Source organism: Choristoneura fumiferana, chromosome 2 (genome assembly GCF_025370935.1).
Source record: "Choristoneura fumiferana chromosome 2, NRCan_CFum_1, whole genome shotgun sequence".
Classification (NCBI taxonomy): Eukaryota; Metazoa; Arthropoda; class Insecta; order Lepidoptera; family Tortricidae; genus Choristoneura; species Choristoneura fumiferana.
This window is the reverse complement of record NC_133473.1, coordinates 14,652,127-14,669,957: the sequence shown is the minus strand read 5'-3', so window position 1 is coordinate 14,669,957 and position 17,831 is coordinate 14,652,127. Positions and strand designations below refer to the sequence as shown.

Genomic DNA, 17,831 nt, shown 5'->3' with positions numbered 1-17,831 from the left:
AGGCTACGAGAACATTCCATTATGACCCTTCTACGAGCCGCCATCTGGATATATCAACACTGACGGCCTCAAAGGGATTACGGTGAACCAGTGGGTGAGACCCGCGTCGGCGTACTGTATAACCTGCGGATATTTACTGGTGTTCTATTACTGCGGGGCAGGAGAGACCAAAGTAAGCCGGTCACCTTCGGCTGTAGTGTAGCGTAGTAAAGGCATAAGAGCTCAATTAGGCCGTTTTGTTTGCTCGCCGAACGCACTGGACAGCTTAGCTTAGAAGTGTGCTTTGATAACAACCACATAAATTTATTACTTCATTATCTCAATCAAATTCTTACTACGTTAAAAACCTAATAAAAAGCGATATTAATCAAAGTTGATAAGAAACGCGTTACCGTCATTCCCGTGTTATGGGTGCACGGTTCGAGCATGGTAATGAACGGACGAGAATGGCGACCGCCACGGCAATTTGAACGCGCAGTGGGCCGGCTCGCACCAACAGTCCTCGAAATTACAACCGATATACTTATGCTTAGAATTATGTTGATCTTTGAACGTTCCGGGTTTTAAGGGGTAGTTCAGGCTATGGTTTGAAAACAGTAAAAATTAAATGATAGTCAAAGATTAAAAGAAATGAGTTAAAGTGTGGAGGTAGTAACTGTGTCTTGCTCACTAGGTTCCGAAATGTTTGCGGAGGAGAACCGTGAGACCTACGTTCAGAAGTTATTGTCTTCGGGTTACAAAGTGGAAGATATGGAAGTCTTCTTTTTCTTCTTACAGTGCCACTTGATTATTGAAGGTTGCAACCTGTTTCTTAAATGTCGACATGTCCGTAGCTAGTTTGAACGGCTGTTTACTGTCGTGATGCTAGTCACTAAAGAACATAAAGAGTACTTTTATAGTAGTATTAGTTTCTCTGAAAATATAAAGATTATGCTAATTAAAGCGCGTTTGTAAGCGCAAAAAATGCAGCTCGCCGTTTAGACTAGGTAAATAGCCCAAGTGGGTTTGCATGGAGTCGCTCTCCGCTTTCAATTTTGCGAAATGAATATCAGCACAAATCGTACTTATGCGCGGCTATTGCCGGCCAACGGGCTAATAACCTGTTATTTGCGTATAGCTGTCGTTACCCCCTAGTGCCTGATTCACTAGACGTATTAGCGATTTCAGTGACTCAATCGTTTCTTCGTGGAGTTGTTTTATTTTGCAATCTTTTGTTTTCTTTATCTATTTGAAAGCCTATTTGGTACACTTCCTTGCGTGTTTGGTATTTTACGTGACAGTATTTGTGCCGTCTTTGTTTCTTATTTTATTTTTCCAACAACTTAAGTTTCGGTAGCTACGAATGTGCAACACGTGTATGTTTTCATACAGGTGATGTTAAAATGTTTCATGCATCACTACTACAGCGTTCTTACTAAAGTTCAGGTTTTTTATACTCAATTGTCACTTCAGAATAGTATCACGTTTAAGTCTTTTTCCCGACTACGTAGATGCCCCATAATCAACAGCATACTTGACAGCACATACACACTCATCCAGAAGCATAAGCATTACACATAAAATAACTAAATATATGTAGGTATAGAAACATTTGACTGTACGTGTTAATTTTTCTCAGCAATAATAGACGTACGTTATTACGTACTTACAAAGGGGACGTTTGGACGGCTTCCGAATTTCGACTACGTACTAACTCTAATAGGTTGTTTATCAAACTGCGGACCATTCGTCAAACACGGTGAGGTAGACGGGCCTGGCCAATTAGAACGCTAAGCTGAGCGTAGCGTACCTTACTCGCGATGTCTGAAAGCACAACTAATTATTATTGATTCGCCAGCCAACAACTAAACTGTAAATGTAATTCGAGAATCAAGATATACCGGATGGACCCTTTAACAGGAGAATATAATTAAAACATAGATCGTACGACAAACTGAACGACAATAGTTCAGCGACTTTTAAAAGTAAACGAGTCTTTAGATTTTCCCTTTTTCATCAAAATTAAAAAGTTATCAATATGCGCCACCCTATTACCCAATTGACGTCGTATGCATGCTACAAATATCAAAAATCTTGCTTTACATTGCTTCTTCGAATAAAATTTACGGTGTAATTTATTTTGAAAAGTCACTGAATTAAATGCCGTTCGACAAGTACGATGTGTATTTTAATTATTTGCTAATATATACCGGGTGGGCCCTGTAACGAGCAAAAAATTAAAACACAGGTTCTGCTACTCAAGTGGAACTACTTTAGTTCAGCAACTTTCAAAAATTAAGTAATTTTATCATTATGTTTATTCCAAACAAATTAAACGGTATTTTCAATGTAGGTACGGCATCCAATAGCCTAAATGACATCACCTGTCACTCAACAAAATGACGGATTTCTCAATACATTGCTTGTCTAATTAAACTTTAAACTATAATAAAAGTCATAATACAAGTTATTTTCAAAAGTTGTAGAACTAAATTCGCTCAAGATTAAGAGTGAAAGCTGTGGTTTAATTTTTTGCTCCTATTACAGGGCCCACCTTGTATAAAGGGCCCACCCGGTATTTAAAAGATCGACAAAGCGAACGATATTTGAAGTTAACTGAACAGCCATTAAGTATTAACCCCAAAAATTGCAAAACACACTCGAGAGACATTTTTTCTTGCAAATAAAAAAAACGGTACCAACAATTAAAACAAGCTTTAGAAAATATTCCCACAGCAAAAATAGTGAGACTTGCACAATCGGTGTAAATGAAAGCAGGGGTGCGCAACCAGCGGGCCGCGTGGAATGGTGCTGCGATTCAATTACGCTGCGCATGTGTCATCGAAGCTGACAAATGACGCCGCCTCGTGTCATTCTCGTGACGAATGCTTGACCAGGGAACTGATGGAAACTGCACGGTAATGACGAAGTGTTTTGTATTTTGTGCCTTTAATTAAGTTAGGTTTATGAGAAATAATAAAATTACAATGGTATCCTCGTAGGTGCATAATATTAATTTTGCAGTCAATTTGTTTACACTTATAATTATGAATTGGTGATGAAGATGGTTGTTATTTATAAATCAGTGGTAAATACGTATTTAGTCATCCTTATCATTTTGTGTCTTACTTTGCGGTTGTTTAAGGATTTCCCTATAAATTGGTATAAAACCCATTGTTATTGAACGTAGACTAATCTGGGAAACATTTCAAATTGCTGTATTTCATGATTGACCGATTACGGATTAGCGATGCCGTCAGTTACAATCGTCGGAGTCCCAACGAATTTACTTTGTCATAGCCGATTCAATGGACTTTAATGCTACATTGGTGGATAGCGTTTCTGAGAAACTGCTGTAATTTTTTCCCTAGTGTTTGTAGAGAGCATTGGTTTTGTCCGAATGCATAATGGGTGGGAAAATGTCAAGCGTAAGTGTATTAAAGTTGGGGCGGTCTTTTAGCTGCGTGCCGGGGCTGATGTATGGTCGCGACCGACAAATTGAAAACAGTAGCAAATGGCCCGATCGCGGGTCGCGGCGCTCCACAATAGTAGCATTTGCGATTCAATTATGCTTTTAACGTTTTGGGACCTGTTTCCCTGAGCTTGACGATATTGCGCGGACATTTTTGAAAGTGCATTCGATATCGCACTAATAGTCTGATGTTCACAAAAGCTTCACCAATTCGCAGATGTTTTTTATATTAACTATAATATGCAATTAAATCGATTTGAGTGTTAATTGCCAATTATGATCGAAATCTTAAGATAAAATGTAAGGCAAAACAACGGGTTTTATTGTGAGATCATTGTATTTACGGCGTTTTTATTACATTAAAAGTTATTTTATTGTTCTGTTTACATTTATAAACATAAATGGGTTGGTAAAAATGGTTGCGAAATATATTTAGTAAACAATGTGGACGGAGTTTTCTATTCAAGAGTGTGCAATATTGAGTTTCGTTCGCGCAGAAAATGGTCAGGAGGCGTGAGCGCGTTACCCGCCATTTAGAATTCCATATTGATACGCAACTCTACGTCCATAAAATTACTTCCTTGAAAATATTTTTATTTCTTTTGGGTTTAACTAACACTATGGCGAAATTTTAATGGACTCTGAACTTGTAAAAAACTAAAATCTGGAATTGAATTTGGCATTGTTTTAACTGACAGGTTTATGACATCTGGGGGTCTCCCCGAGATGTCAAAAGTGGTAGAAAAATAGAGAAAAAAGTGCAACTTTTTACTATGAATCTGATTAGATTAAAAAATACTTAACTCTTTGTTTTTATAATCCTAAAAACAATTCTATCCTAATACAGCCATACCAGGGTAGTCACACTCTGTCAGTTAAAATTCAAATGGAACGATATTTGTACGAATACCCCGCGCGAGGCTGAAAGGGAAAAACATAATAAAGGGTGTTTGTCCCTCGCAAATAGTTAGATTATATAAATAAGGCGCTCGGAACAGTTTAAGAGATACGATCTGCGGTCGGACCATACGGACGGACGAGACCGTCTCAAATTGACTTGGGTTTACGTAGATTTTTTTATGGTTACTACTGATGTTATTACTTGAACTCGCTGAAATGTGAACAAAATAACATAGTGAACATAGAACAGCAAATACGAGCCTTTGCTTTAATCCTCTTTTTTTCTTAAGAACATTGCTCCCTTTGAAATTAGACTCATCAAGTTGGCAATTTAAATATATGACCTATCATTTTTATATGACAGATGAGTGATGTAGACACCTCTTAACTCTTAAGCAAATTTTCTTAGTTCTCATATTTATCCTGCGGTGACTGTGGCTGGTAACAAGATACTACAGAGACGCACCGCTGGCCATTCCCCAGAGGTATAAGTTACATTCACTGATACGTTATAAATACAATGACACTAGATCAGGATTATTGTCAGGACAAATAAATGAAAAACAAAGGTTTTTTATACACCACTTTTTTGCAGCCAAAAATATGGTTTTTGAATAGCCTTTAAACTTTTGAATAGTGTTGCTTAATAACTTGCACAGTCATCATTCATGGTCCGAAGATGGTCACGTCAAGAGCAAGCTCAAGTCAAATTTAATCACAATATCACAGTAGCCTATATATTGCTTGCGGCAACAAAATGTGGAAGGTTAGGGGTAAAACTAAATTTAGCCCCGAACAATGTCGGATGGAAAGTTGCTTCAGGAAATAAGAAATGCAATCTTTTAGTACAATCAAACAAATAGCGGAATATCTACAGTGACCAATTTGAAATTGCGGGAGCCGGGCTCGTCGGGGATGGAATCCAATCAGCGAAACTAGTTCTAGTGATGCCTATCACTAAACTTTCACATTCAAAGATTTGTTTCTCGAGATTAAATCAAAGGCGAATTACAGCGGCGAAAAAGAAATATGGGCAGTCCGGCCCCGTGCGCGTGAGGGCGGGGTGTCTTGCTGAAATTGCTTTTCAATCCCTCGGACTTTGGACTTGTAAAGAAGTTATTACCTTCCACGAGATAGCGGCGGGTCCGGCGATACGGATATATGTCTTTTTCATATGTAATATTCCTTTTTCGCGTTTTATTAATGGAAAATGTTTCGTGGGACAGTGCGGTCTCGCCTCCAATATTAAAAAAGCCGTCGACTTAGCGTGGCTTCTTTACGAGATTGCCGCAAAGTGGTTTCTGTTATTGTGGACTGGTGATATGTTGTTTACGTAATCGTTTAAGTACATATTTGTCGATTGGGTCGAGAGCTTTGACTTTCAATATTTTAAGTGTTTTCTGAGTAGGACACTTTCATTGGACGAAAACTGTTTGAGTATTCGTGGATAAAAAGATTACTAGTAATGTACGTTGTATTAAGATATGTAATAACTGCCCATGCGAGTTCGGACGCAATAAGAGAGGGACTCACCCCACCACCCTGATTAGTTAGTTATCCTACATTACACAATAACGTGCTAATTGAAAGCACCTGTTAATTAAACATGATATAGGTATCGTTATACAAGCATAAGTTAAAATATCGAATTTCGCATTGTGTGGATGGGCATTATGCGGTCGCTGTAGTTATCTACGTGCCTTGCTAGTTTGATGATGTTACCTACTCAAATGAAGTCCACTAGACCAATGTTTGGAATTAATTAGTGTATTGTTTAATTGGCATCTCTTGTTATCTGTTCGGAGGGATTATTTATTCATTAGTGGTGTTTGTGACAGCCGGTGCTGAGGTGGGAGCCATTATGGCGGATTGTATTACGTTATTGAATATCGATGAATGACGACTATTATCATTGAAAATAAAATATCGCTTAGCTCGTAGCTTTTACGTGTAGTCAGAGAATGACCGCGGTATAAATGTTAAAGCGATTTTGGGCGGAATATGATGGATCGTTAATTCCATAAAAGTTGCCACAGTGCGCGGGGCCGGGTTGTCAGCGTCAGGGGTATCAAACGCAGGCCCGCAGGACAATGCGACCCGCAACAAGCGCGTGTGCGGCTTGATTACACCTGTCCGTCACGATTAATAGAATATTGTGTGATTCAAATTGAATTAGCCCGCCATTGTCGAATTACCCGTGTATGGTTCGTACGGACTATTGATTCTGAATATTTAGTAGCCAATTTAGATCGTGTTTGTATTGTGATTTGAAAATCGGATATCATTGTTTGATACTACATTATTAATGCCCTCTTATGTCTACCAATCAGTTTCTTTTATATTGAGACACATATAGTATGCAAAAGCATTTTATTATACGGTATAGACCTCCAAATAAGAACATCAAGCAAATTAAACTAATGCGTAGTTAAGTACGCTACGCAATCATAATTATACTTAGGTAAAATAAATCAGGAATAAAAAAACTGACATGACTATTAACATCCTTATCTTGGGTTGAAAGACGTCCACTGCTGGATATAGGGCTCAACAAAACATCTTCACGAAGATTGGATTTGTGCACAGAATTAATCATATGAGGAATATTTAGAAAGGTTAAATGCTTGAGCCGCCGAAATAAATGTCCTTTTTAGCCAGACAGGCACTTTGTGCTTTTTGTTCGCGTGAAATTTTTATTTGTTTTATTATTAGTTTCACGACAACATGGTCTTAAAGCAGAAAAAGCAGGTAAATCAAAATAAAGATTGCACGATACTATACTTTATACTGATACTATAGTTTGTATTACAATGATAGATAAGTAAAATGTTTAAAATCCTAGAATGTACCAAATCTGGCAGCTGAAGTTTGTTTAGGTACATTTAGTTATTTACCTAAACGTTTCAATTTCTTAGAATAAAGTGTATATTTTTCTCAAAAATGTCCGTAAAAGTTGACATTATTCTTTACATATCAGAAGGTGAAGTGCATAGTTTACGGTCAGTGAAAAATTAAAAAGTTAAAAAGATTGCAGGCGCGCTAGCTCGACAATAATGAATTAGCGCGCCTGCAATCAGTCACATTTTTTTTAAAGTTAATAAGGCCATGGAAATGTTGGCACAAGTCGTATACAGCCAAGTCTAATGGCCGGTATCAGAAATTTTGTTGGAACTCCGGACTTTTTCTATTGGGTCTGAAATAGCTTGTGGTGTTTTCAGTGGAAAAGTACACCTGCAGTTTATTTTAATGAAAAAAGGCGGGAAAGCATAACAAAAATATTGGAATAAAATAAAATTTTATAATATATTTTGAGAAAAAGTTTATTCTATTTCAGAATTTTTCACCATTTTTGAGAAAAGCTTTATATAAGTCTCGGCTGGAATAGCAATTGCTGGCTTCGTATTAGTTAAACGGACTCGCAAGCTCGTCCGTTTAATACTCATACTCAGCCAGCAATTGCCTACTTCCAGGCCACGACAATAATCTACTATTTTACTCTACCTAGTAAAACTTTTACTGTACTTTCAACCAAGTTAATATGTGGCAGACCAACCTTAAGTTAATAATCGTTTGCATGTTATAAAACTCGATAAAGCCGAAAAGATTTGTGTGCCAATTTGAAAGTTCGATTTCGGCGACTTAATTTGACAGGACGTTGTAAACAAACAAGCACTGACAAGGTTAAGATACACGTACAAAGGCAATTATGTCTTTAAGGGGTGTTCACCAGTAAAATCACCACCACTAGTAAAAAGGTACTGGTATTTTAATTTTCAACAACCCATCAAAGTAGGTAATAATGTAAATATTTGTGTCTTGAACGTTGACCAAGCGTGACATTATTGGCCGTGGACAAACAAAAGCATTTCTATGGATAATTACCAAATCGAGTACCAGTCCTGCTCGGTTAAATGGCGTGAAAAATTACCGTGAGAGTCTATACATGACATGACACCATTTTTTATTAAATAATTAAATAATAGGTGTAACGAAATGAATTAACGAAATTAATATGTTTAAGCAAAGAGTCGTTGTAACGGTTTCATTTGTTTACTGGGTTTTTATATGATTACTTTATTACTTGACTTTATTAATACTTTATTATATGACATTCATAATTTCAGGGAATCAATTAATCGTAATCCCTAACGTTAAACAAAAGAGTTTTATAAGCTGAACGACGTGTGTGGTTGTAATAAAATGAAATAATTTATTTCAGGCAATAATATCTTACAGATCATACATGAAATGAAAAAATACAATAAATTATAACATAAACATTAATATGTTCAAGTTATGTGTGTGTACATGTATATGTCTATGGTATCATAACTCAAACTGCACATCATTTTAATCAGAACAGTTTTTAATCAAGTTTGATTAAAATCGGTTCAGCCATTGACATGGCGGCCAAAGTCGAAATATCTATTTTAATTTAGTTCTTATAGATCATAATGAATGTCGAAAGATCAGGCAATAAACTGAACAAGGTACATTTTTTCAAAACAGATCTACAATGTTATTATTATTAAAACACACGCAGTTTTCTTTATCACTGTAGTGTAGCTTTTTTATTTTTCTAAGTTATTTTTTATTATATCGAGTCGCTGTCAGTCAGTATCCCCTAGACTAGAGCTTTTACACTCAATTGAGCACGAATGTTGTGGTAACTCAATATTTGCCCGGAATATTAAAATACTTATAGCAGCTGCTGTAATGTTGTGGACACAGACTTAAAGCTGTGTTTACTTTAGAGAACAAGTTTTGCGTGTCAGAGGTAAGCGTTGGTTTACTTTTCCAAAAAATACCACGCGGGTACTTAAGGAATGAGATTTGAGTTGAATCAGTTTACATACTGAACTGTCGTTTCTGGGAAATTGTATATTTATAAAAAAAAAACCGATAAATAGATGCAAAATTCAAATCCATTGTCATGTGTCTCTCGCCTCATTTATATTGGCATGATGGTTGTTTTCTGAAAGCGCTGGTAGTATATAAAAAGTGTCATGTAAAAGAACCTTTTGCGGCATACTAACAGAAAAATGTTTTTATTTGATTTTTTTATAGGCGTAAATATTATAAAATTATTTGTAAGGTATATCATGGGCAGGGATAATAGAAAATAATTCTGATTGGCGATCCCTTACATCAAATAACTTTTCTAGTCTGTCTAACAATGTACTTGTGTTAAGTAAATATTTGTCACAGTCAAAGTCACTAAAAACCATAGAAAAACCATGGAAAAAAATATATACCTTAAAACTAAACATTTAGCGATTCCATTGACGATTATAAAGTTAAGAACGGTCGGCTCAAACGCACTCACCCTTTAAAAAGACCTTTCGAATAGATCGAAACTAGATATAATCGTGAGTGACCCAATGACATTTTTTTAGTTTTACCAGCATAATTTTCACTACCCTAAATAAGTATTAATTTTAGTAGCTAATAAGCTATAATATATACTTTTGCCCCTTAAATTAAACGCTAGCTTATTTAAACACCACCGATGTATTTAATGCCGACAAACTGCTCTGTAGTTTGGCACAACAACGTAAATGAAAAATATAACTCTTAGCAGAAATAAACTATTCTATCTATCTATCTTACAACTTCTATATAATAATCAACCTCGACTAAGTAAAGCGCCACTTATTTACCTGAACCCAACTTTGCGGCGGTAACTCAAAGCGCGCTTACCTAAGGGAATCTTGTAACAGAATACGGCTGTTAGGCTAATTTAGCACAAGATCATCCAAGTAATTAATCCACTTATGAAGAGCCCACGCTTTGTAACTGGATGCGCAACTTAGCAAGCGGCTTCGTTCGCCTCTGAAGTGTTTCCATCTTGTCTTATACTAAATATGTACGGTATTTTATCACTATGTTAGGTATACACTGTGTTATATTTGATTTATGAATACATAGGCATAGTTTTATGAATCCAACGTGCCATGAAAGATGTGTAAATTAAATTAATAAGTGCTGGAAAACAATGCTGAATGATTTTGAGTCAATTCATTCATGTTAATAGTCATTTAAATTGCAACTACACATACTTTAATAAATAATTTTGTTAAATTATGCATAATTAATTACGTTCCTTCATAATAATTTTAAAAAGTCTGTAAGCCAGCTATCTGTTAATTTAATAAAACATTAATTAATCTTCGTTGATGTGATTAAAATTATGTAGTAGTAAATTTATTAAAATCAGGCACGTAATGTAGAGTCATTATTTATATTTATTGAGCCAGTTCCTAATAAAACATATTTATTATTACCAACTTCGTATATTAGTACGTAATATGTAAACTCTTTATTGTACAAAAGAAAAAAAAGAAAATACAATTGACAAACTTTACATACCACCCCCACCACCTCAAACTTTACTTTTTTGATTTTAGTTGTGGCGTAAGTATTTAGTTTTTAAGTGTTTTTGTGTGCTCTCTCAGGTCATCATGGACTGACTTACACAATTATAACATCTATTATTATACTGTACATGTTTTTAAAATGAAATAATTTTAAAAAAATACCTGCGTCCCACACGAACTTTTCTCTTTTCCGGGATGCAGTTCTACAAGTATATTTTCCGGTAAAAACTATACTTTCTTCGCAAGGGTAAAAATAAATTAAAAACTTAAAAGGCATTGGATGTCAATGGAACACATACGTATTCAACTATTCAGCCTATGCGGCATATACCTACATGGTATAATTATTGAGATTTTTTCTTAATTAGTCAATTACAAATTTTATAAAGCTAGTCAAATATTACTAAATTACTTACATTAGTTTCTTATACGTATTCACATAAAACAGAAAAGTTAAAAAAATATTAAGAAAAAAGCCACTCGGTAGGTAAATGACAATGATATTATGTCCACACAGCCTATCTCTATACAGCTTACCTCCTTGGCTCAATTTGAAATAAATTGACTAAAATACCTTTTTTCCTATAGAATCTACTGTTTTCTATAATCATTATATTGAACATTTTTAATTTTGTTAAATTAATTATTGTTCAACAAAAAAGTCAATGGTTTTTTTTACAATGACCATATCGACCTTCGATCTATGTTAAAAAGTGCAACGTTGTTCTTTATGAATAGTATTTTTTTGTATTAATTTTAAATATTGTTTATTTAATACTACTACTAATATGTACATATATGTTGTTACATATGCTCGGGTGCCATGTTACCTCGTGTGATATTGGTTCTTTTCCTCCCTTGTTGAACAATCTACTATTGAATACCCTAGTTCTACGGTGTGTCAGGAAACAAGTGGTGTCATAGAACCTGCCAATTGAATGGGAATTATGAGACTTGACAAAATTCTATTTATGTGCATTCGATGCATACGGTAGAACGTTCTCACTATAAGTTTCATAATGAAAGAGAGAGAGAGATTTATTTATGTACAATAATGAATTCCCTGGTCAAGTAATGCGATGCTACTATGTCAATATAGGTAATGGGTCACGACTCAGTTCTTTTAGTACCTAGACAGATAGGGTATAAATATATACCTACTTACCTTAGATAGGTGTAGATGCGTAAATGTTTTAGTCTGCGTACAAGTTAAAGGCAACTCGCGTATAACTTGTTTTCCTTACCGCTGGAGCTCGCGATAAAATACCTCCGCGTCCAAACGCGACCTGCCTCAACAGTCGTCGCAGTGAGCCGCGGGCCGCCGCCACGGGACGGAATCTATCTAACGCCCTGACTACGAAGTTTCCGTGTTCATTGCGTGTGCTAGATAGCCAATATGCGGTGAGCGTGTTGGCCGCGCAATGGACAGAGAAAACGCCATTCACGTTGACAAAAAGACCTCACGATAATACTCGTATCGTCATCTAGCGAGTAGCGACATTCTACCTGTGGAAAACCCCTCATTCAACTCTTTCCCCATAGATAAATAACTATATAAAGTATTAGCGATAATCCTGCTGCATTTGTTATCTTCCTATCACAGAAACTCGCATTTACAGAAAAACGTCAATGTAATAGAAACGAACAAACTGAGTTTAATAAATTTTGTAAACCAAGCATACCTAGTAATATCGCCTCTACGTACGCCCCCACTCCAATCGTTAGCTCGTTGAAAGCTATTCATAAACCCGGCTTGTTAGTAAACACGATAACAACTAGAATATGCGCCTTATCGACTGCAGTTAAATTGATTTCTAATTACAGGAAATGAAATTAACTCCGTAACTAATTAGTTACCAGTTTTGATGAAATAACATTGAACTACCACTAAACTACCTACACGGAAAAAAAGAATGTCTTAGATTAAGACAATTACCCTTGGTCAAGAAAGACAATAATATTTTGTATATAGCCGGACGCCATATTGTATTGGATGAAGAGAAATATTGTCTTGGGTTAAAACTATTATCTTACTTAAAGAAAATAATTACTTGGATTAAAACCATATTCCTGAGACTATGAATATTCTTGGTCAAAGAATTCTTTTTTTTCCGTGTACACTATTACTACATTAGGTTCTGACACTGTAGATATTAGAATTAACTAGGTATTCCGGTCTCTTTTTTGCTCTTAGCGCGAAAACAAGCAATCGAACTGAATCGCTCCGAAGCATTCATTCATTCATTTAACCGACCAGCTATGTTGTTTAGCGGACTTAAGGTGGAAGTAAATAGTTCGCACAGACGTAGCTGACTTGCACAAGCAGTCGCGGAGCAACGAGGTAATCGATTTGATCTAGTTTGTCGGCTAACCGACCGTTTGACGTAACTCGTAAATTTATAATTGACAGGTTTAGTAGCAAGTTGATAATTAAGCCGAGGTTATTTTAATTATTCTTGACAGCAAAATATGAAATTAAATTGGTATGCTAATTAAAATAACTGGCTTGTCATGTTTTAATTACTAATGCCCCGCAAAAACTGGAAGTACGCGATATTATTCATTAACATAATGCGTTCTGTTACCTACTGTACATGTTTTGTATAAAACACATCGCACCTGTCATGTTTGATTTTAAAATAAACAATCTAATGCGTTGCAAGTGAAAAAGTGCTTCGTTTAATTTTACATCTCGACCTATTCATGAAAAAAAAACTGCAACAATAAAAATATATAATGCCTACTCGTGTTTCTCTTGTCTCGATCTCTACCTAATAATTACGCTACGACATATCAACGCAACATTCGCTAAAATCATTAATGCCAAATTTGTTACCATTTGTTTTGTTTGTCTGTGGCACAATCACGTGTAAATAACGATACAGTTTTGAATGAAATTTCGAATTAGATAACCTCATAACCAAGAGCCGCATACTTTTATTCAATAGGAAACTGATAAATATGTCTAAGTCGTTGTTGCATAAAAGCCACGACGAAAACGGTGACTGTTGTTTTAGTTTCTATTTAGATATCTTATCACATTTAATACCTATTTCTTTAGTATTTATAATGCTAATTGGGTCAATCAACTATTTTACCGACACTTTGGGCGTCTACCGCGTTACCAAAATTGTCTCTGGTGTTACCAATAAATCGTACTTCCAACAAGATATTTCACAGTTTATTAGGTTGAACTTACGTAGGATGACATGTATTCATGTACACCATCTATTAAATTACAGAAAAAACATGTTTACTTACAAAAATCTGTAATTGTTTGAAAAATGTCGCGAACAGATTAGTGTCGGTAAAAAAGTTGATTGGCCCAATTAACACCCCAGAGTACGGATTAACCTTTTATCATTACTTCAAATGGTGAGCTGAATTGACAATGTCTCGGGAAAACTAGTGTTGCCATAATTACGAACAGGGATTGGGTAACCGATCGCATTACGACCCGATTAGTCGATTGGCATTTGCGTTATGCGCCCAATTAGTCACCTGTGAATCAACTGCATTCAATCATTAATTAGGCCGAAGTTATTAGAGCTGCGACTTAATGTAATGGCATTTCAGTAGGTAAGCATTTGTTTCACTTCACGTATTGTTGGGAAAATTGAGCGAATTTGGTTTATCTATGGATCTTGACTATTTCGAGACAGCCAAATGCAAATCGCATTTTTTCGAATTGGTTAAATTTTTTAGATCTCATTGGCAGCCATCTCTGCTAAAATTACCATCGGCTTTCAACGAAGAAAAGCACCACGGGGGGCTTAAATATTTAGATTTAGTTTAGTTAACGATAGTTTTAATTAAAGTTTATTTAGAGTTGTCTTGTGAATTTCGGTTAGAATAAATTTTGTAACATCGTTTTTAATTAGTTTTATATTTTGCTAAAAATACAAATACAGTTTTAAATGATCAAAGACAAAGGTTAGCAGCAACTGAAAAACGAGAAGATTTAATCAAAAGTAAAAAATAATATAATATTAATTATACGTCTCAGTGCAGCTTTTAATAACGTTTATAATATAATATTTGGTCCAATTAATTACAGTATTTATATTGATTAAGCACGTGTTGCGGTTACACCATATTCTGTAAAAACCCATTGATTGACCGCTATTATTATGATCAAAACACTAACTCAAGTCACGTACGAAGTTTGAACACTAAGTTATCATTTATATAAATATATATTATACGAACTGCAACGCATCGGATTATAATTTGTGTGAGAGCAAACTATAAGTTATTATTAAAGATTATTAAATTACTTATAGTTTTCTGAAGTCCCTGTTTTTTTCAAAAAACCGGTCATGAGCGTGTCGGGTTGGATTTTTGGCAACCCCCTAACGGTTTTAAAAGACCTATCCAACGATATCTCACACTACAAAGTTGGATGAGAAAAAAAAACACCCCCACTTTACGCCTATGAGAGGTAAGTACTATAAAAAATTTTTTTTTGAACTTTTTATTGTACGATTTTGTCAGCATAGTTAACATATATATTCGTGCAAAATTAAAGCTTACTAGCATTGATAGTCCAAGCCGCGGACGGACAGACAGACAGACATGGCGAAACTATATATTTTGCGGATCAAATTTCAATATCATAGGTAGAACACGGTGCCAGCATTCTGCAATGACAATTACGTCATAAGGTTTATTTATTATTAGTGTACTTTAATTCTACTTAGTACTATTTATCTTTATACCTAAATGCAATGGAATACTTTTAGGTACAGTTCCAATACCTCAAAAATAAGTAAAATTCGTCCAGTCCAGAGTTCGTAAAATGCGAGCACAAGTGCTTGTTTGTCATAATTGTCATATACAGCGTGTATTTTTGATACTACCTCGAACTTTAAGGGTAGTTAGTGCAGGCCTTAATAATCACATTTTATTATGTTTTAGTATACAATTTTGACTTATTATTTTCCTTACAGAATTAATTAGCACGCAATGTATCACTACGTGGTACTGTTTTACTTTTATTCAAAACGTCGCACTTGTTGACGTGACAGCTGTCACAAAACGTCTCTCTCTCGTATCAAATTATTGTACTCATTACATTGCTGCTCGAAAATATTTCAAAAATTAATTACGCTCTGGTAGTTAATTTTAAATTAGTAATTGTTTTGATATCGGTTCACAGCACTTAAATCTTCGTCTGGTTACAGTTTGAGGTAGTATCAAAAATACACGCTGTATACGTCATTTCAACCGATTTTGCTCGCATTTTACGATCTCTCGATTCTACATCAAAAAGATAGGTACCTACTTGTATTTTTTTTAAACAAACTTACGAAGTATCGAATAAAATTGCGCGTTGGTAATTAATAGAGATGGGAAAAGCAAATTACAAGACATTTTTTTTAACAAAGTTGTTTCAACATAACAACATGTTTGTTGTTGTCTCACGGGAAAGCTGCAAGAAGCAAAGGGAAATAACTAGTGCGTCGGTTTTAGCTTTGCACTAATCACTGTTGTGGATGGCAATTAATTAGCGGATGGTACCTCCACCTACTTACGTAATTAACTGAGGACAAGTTGGTATAATTAACTTAATAATATGTACATACCATTTGATGCATACCTACTTCACTTTAGAACTGTCTCACAATGATTGTAGTATTGCAAAATGAAGCAGCTCAAAAATTACGCAAATTAGACTTAAATATGCCAAGTATATTACTTCCAAAGTCTCAAACAGAGGAACTTTTTTATTTAGATTACCTACACATATTTATTGTACTTTCTTTAGCGTCGCAATTATATAGCACAATTACAGTGCAAACTTAGCCACAGATAAGTTAGTTTTAAAAAATATATGGTTTATCCGAGGACAATTTTTGCCAGTGATTACTACATAACAGGAGTGATTTATCTAACAGCCGATTTACCGCCAATGGTGTTAGTAGCAGTCATAGAGTTCATTTTCGAGTAATAATTGCCAAAGAAAATATAAAATCACTACTTCTCAACGATAGCGGTGGGGAGGTAGTCTTACTGCAACACTCACCACTCGATAAAATAACCAACATGGTGTGCATCGCCTTTACAATAGCAACACCGAAATTAGGGGCTAATTCTCAAAACATCAATAAAATTATTCTCGCATGCGTTATTATATCAATTTAATTTATTATTTGGAGTACAATGTGGACTCAATAAGTCACCTCCGACCTACGAAATCCGAGGGAGCGGGGAGCAATTTAGCAGCAATTTTAATAATAAGTCCCCGGTATTTCTATTATAGCCGGGAGGCGATCAGGTGGGTCGCCGAGGGGTTTAATAACTGACGATTAGCCTATTGGAATCGCTATGAATGTTTGCTATTTTTTCTATATTGCCTGTACACGGGTTTAATCGTAATAAGAATAAGTCTAGGATTTCACTGTACAGTCACATTCTTATTAAAAACTCGATTAAATTGAGACACGCCTTTTTCTAAATATCGCACACAAACTGTAATGATTGTGTACGACCTATTTTTATTTACACTAAAAAAACTGTAACTAACGTCTGTGGCACCGCGCCTAGTCATTAATGTAGAGACGCAATATAAAACCTGTGCGTGCAAAAAAATACTGTCCTAAATCTTCCGTAATTTTTCGACCTACTTAAAACAACTCAACAAAAATAGTTTCAGTTTGAAACGAGTTTAATTGCAGCTTTAAAAATGTTCATGACTAAATGAAAGAATCCATGTTAATCGTTAGACACGCTATCACAGCTTATCGCCGCGCTTCCGCTCCAGTTTTGTGGAAGTCGGGCTCCTTCCGTTCAATTATTTAATAGATAATGAACTTATTGCAACTGGCAGTATAGAATTACGAAAAAATGCAACTGGCTGTTTGAAGTTGAAAATCTGTGTTACGAAGGATAAAAAATAATGTAGTCTTGTGTTCTCGTATTGTTAATACTAGTCACTGATAATAAGTTTATTTTGTGTATAAATAATACATGCTTTACTTACGAGTAACGATTTAATAGTCTTACTGGCGAGGTTTTGTGACGACTAAGTGACAAAAATGTATAAGTAAAGAAGTTACTGGTGGCCTGCCAGTATTTTTTCACACGAAACTGGTATTATAGCC

The 17,831-nt window shown here is 35.3% G+C and overlaps 1 protein-coding gene and 1 long non-coding RNA gene across 3 annotated transcripts in view; one reads left to right on the top strand and one right to left on the bottom strand.

The window, feature by feature from the left end:
* The window catches only part of Bx (LIM domain-containing protein Beadex), a 66,622-nt gene that overhangs the window by 12,800 nt on the left and 35,991 nt on the right, over nt 1-17,831 (top strand). The gene's annotated exons all lie outside the window — the stretch shown is intronic.
* On the bottom strand, nt 510-12,469 carry LOC141444487 (uncharacterized). Its single transcript, XR_012453173.1, has 3 exons — nt 12,411-12,469; nt 1,650-1,803; nt 510-871 (listed from the first exon to the last, which is right to left on the bottom strand). It is a non-coding gene; the product is annotated as an uncharacterized lncRNA (long non-coding RNA).